The sequence below is a fragment of the Arachis duranensis genome, chromosome 6 (genome assembly GCF_000817695.3).
Source record: "Arachis duranensis cultivar V14167 chromosome 6, aradu.V14167.gnm2.J7QH, whole genome shotgun sequence".
Taxonomy (NCBI): Eukaryota; Viridiplantae; Streptophyta; class Magnoliopsida; order Fabales; family Fabaceae; genus Arachis; species Arachis duranensis.
Window position 1 is genome coordinate 29,607,925 of NC_029777.3, and position 4,002 is coordinate 29,611,926.

Consider the following 4,002-nt stretch of genomic DNA (forward strand, 5'->3'; position numbering starts at 1 on the left):
TACAGGAACTCAGAATCCAGATAGTGTTATTGATTCTCCTAGTTAAGTATGATGATTCTTGAACACAGCTACTTTATGAGTCTTGGCCGTGGCCCAAAGCACTCTGTCTTCCAGTATTACCAGTGACCCAGCTTTGCTAGAGTCTCCAATTAGAGGTGTCCAGGGTTCTTAAGCACACTCTTTTTGCCTTGGATCACAACTTTTATATTTATTTTTTTTCTTTTCTCTCTTTTTTTTGTTTTTCTCTTTTTTTCTCTCTTTTTTGTATTCACTGCTTTTTCTTGCTTCAAGAATCATTTTTATGATTTTTCAGATTTTCAGTAACATGTCTCCTTTTTCATCATTCTTTCAAGAGCCAACCAATCATGAACAATAAATTCAAAAGACATATGCACTGTTCAAGCATACATTCAGAAAACAAAAGGATTGCCACCACATCAAAATAATTAATCTGCTATAAAATTCAAAATTCATACAATTCTTCTCTTTTTCAATTAAGAACATTTTTCATTTAAGAAAGGTGATGGATTCATAGGACATTCATAACTTTAAGGCATAGACACTAAGACATTAATGATCACAAGACACAAACATAGATAAACATAAGCATGATTTTTTTTTCGAAAAACAGAAAAATAAAGAACAAGGAAATTAAAGAACGGGTCCACCTTAGTGATGGCGGCTTGTTCTTCCTCTTAAAGATCTTATGGAGTGCTTGAGCTCCTCAATGTCTCTTCCTTGCCTTTATTGCTCCTCTCTCATGATTCTTTGATCTTCTCTAATTTCGTGGAGGAGAATGGAATGTTCTTGGTGCTCCACCCTTAGTTGTCCCATGTTAGAACTCAATTCTCCTAGGAGGTGTTCAGTTGCTCCCAATAGTTTTGTGGAGGGAAGTGCATCCCTTGAGGCATCTCAGGGATTTCATGATGAGTGGGATCTCTTGTTTGCTCCATCCTTTTCTTAGTGTTGGGTTTGTCCTCATCAATGGGGATGTCTCCCTCAATGTCAATTCCAACTGAATAACAGAGATGACAAATGAGATGAGGAAAGGCTAACCTTGCCAAGGTAGAGGACTTGTCCGCCACCTTATAAAGTTCTTGGGCTATAACCTCATGAACTTCTACTTTTTCTCCAATCATGATGCTATGAATCATGATGGCCCGGTCTAGAGTAACTTCGGACCGGTTGCTAGTGGGAATGATTGAGCGTTGGATAAACTCCAACCATCCCCTAGCCACAGGTTTGAGGTCCTGCCTTCTTAGTTGAACTGGCTTCCCTCTTGAGTCTCTCTTCCATTGAGCGCCCTCTTCACAAATGTCTATGAGGACTTGGTCCAACCTTTGATCAAAGTTGACCCTTCTAGTGTAAGGGTGTTCATCTCCTTGCATCATGGGCAAGTTGAATGCCAACCTTATATTTTCCGGACTAAAATCTAAGTATTTCCCCCAAACTATTGTAAGCCAATTCTTTGGGTTCGGATTCACACTTTGATCATGGTTCTTGGTGATCCATGCATTGGCATAGAACTCTTGAACCATTAAGATTCCGACTTGTTGAATGGGGTTGGTAAGAACTTCCCAACCTCTTCTTCGGATCTCATGTCAGATTTCTGGATATTCACTCTTTTTGAGTTTGAAAGGGACCTCGGGGATCACCTTTTTCATGGCCACAACTTCATAGAAGTGGTCTTGATGCACCCTTGAGATGAATCTCTCCATCTCCCATGACTCGGAGGAGGAGGCTTTTGCCTTCCCTTTCCTCTTTCTAGAGGTTTCTCCGGCCTTGGATGCCATAAACGGTTATGGAAAAACAAAAAGCAATGCTTTTACCACACCAAACTTAAAAGGTTTGCTCGTCCTCGAGCAAAAGAAGAAAGAAGTGAGTAGAAGAAGAAGAAATAGAGGAGATGGAGATGGCTTTATGGTTCGGCCAAAGGGGGAGAAGTAGTGTTTAGGTTGTGTGAAAATGAAGAAGTGAAGATGGGTGTATATAGGGGTGGAGAGAGGGGTAGGGTTCGGTTATGTGAGGGTGGGTTTGGGAGGAAAAGTGGTTTGAATTTGAATGGTAAGGTAGGTGAGGTTTTATGAAGGATGGATGTGAGTGGTGAAGAGAAAGATGGGATTTTATAGGTGAGGGGTTTTTGGGGAAGAGTGGTTGAGGTGATTGGTGAATGGGTGAAGAAGAAGAGAGAGGGTGGTGGGGTAGGTGGGGATCCTGTGGGGTCCACAGATCCTGAGGTGTCAAGGAAAAGTCATCCTTGCACCAAGTGGCGAGCAAAAAATGCCCTTCATGCCAATTCTGGCGTTAAACGCCGGGCTGGTGCCTATTTCTGGCGTTTAACGCCAAGTTCTTGACCTTTTCTGGCGTTTAACGCCAGTCTGGTGCCCCTTTCTGGCGTTAAACGCCCAGAATGGTGCCAGACTGGGCGTTAAACGCCCATTTGCTACCCTTACTGGCGTTTAAACGCCAGCAGGTTCTTCCTCCAGGGTGTGTTGTTTTTCTTTCTGTTTTTCATTCTATTTTTGCTTTTTCAATTGATTTTGTGACTTCTCATGATCATCAACCTACAAAAAAAAAACATAAAATAACAAAGGAAAATAGATAAATATAACATTGGGTTGCCTCCCAACAAGCGCTTCTTTAATGTCAGTAGCTTGACAGAGAGCTCTCGTGGAGCCTTACAGATACTCAGAGCAATGTTGGAACCTCTCAACACCAAACTTAGAGTTTGAATGTGGGGGTTCAACACCAAACTTAGAATTTGGTTGTGGCCTCCCAACACCAAACTTAGAGTTTGACTGTGGGGGCTCTGTTTGACTCCGTTTTGAGAGAAGCTCTTCATGCTTCCTCTCCATGGTGACAGAGGGATATCCTTGAGCCTTAAACACAAAGAATTCTTCATTCACTTGAATGATCAATTCTCCTCTGTCCACATCAATCACAGCCCTTGTTGTGGCTAGGAAGGGTCTGCCAATGATGACGGATTCATCCATGCACTTCCCAGTCTCTAGGACTATGAAATCAGCAGAGATGTAATGGTTTTCAACTTTCACCAAAACATCCTCTACAAGTCCATAAGCTTGTTTTTTTGAGTTATCTGCCATCTCTAGTGAGATTCTTGCAGCTTGTACATCAAAGATCCCTAGCTTCTCTATTACAGAGAGAGGCATGAGGTTTACACTTGACCCTAAGTCACATAGAGCCTTCTTAAAGGTCATGGTGCCTATGGTACAAGGTATTGAAAACTTCCCAGGATCCTGTCTCTTTTGAGGTAATCTCTGCCTAGACAAGTCATCCAGTTCTTTGGTGAGCAAAAGGGGTTCATCCTCCCAAGTCTCATTACCAAATAACTTGTCATTTAGCTTCATGATTGCTCCAAGGTATTTAGCAACTTGATCTTTAGTGACATCTTCATCCTCTTCAGAGGAAGAATACTCATCAGAGCTCATGAATGGCAGAAGTAAATCCATCAAAATCTCTATGGTCTCAGTGTGAGCTTCAGATTCCCATGGTTCCTCATTGGGGAACTCATTGGAGGCCAGTGGACGTCCATTGAGGTCTTCCTCAGTGGCGTTCACTGCCTCTTTCTCCTCTCCAAGTTCGGTCATGTTGATGGCCTTACACTCTCCTTTTGGATTCTCTTCTGTATTGCTTGGAAGAGTACTAGGAGGGAGTTCAGTAATTTTCTTGCTCAGCTGTCCCACTTGTGCCTCCAGATTCCTAATGGAGGACGTTGTTTCAGTCATGAAACTTTGAGTGGTTTTGATTAGATCAGAGACAATGGTTGCTAAGTCAGAGTGGTTCTGCTTAGAACTCTCTGTCTGTTGCTGAGAAGATGATGGAAAAGGCTTGCCATTGCTAAACCTGTTTCTTCCACCAATATTATTCTTGAAACCTTGTTGAGGTCTCTGTTGATCCTTCCATGAGAGATTTGGGTGATTTCTCCATGAAGGATTATAGGTGTTTCCATAGGGTTCTCCCATGTAATTCACCTCTTCCATT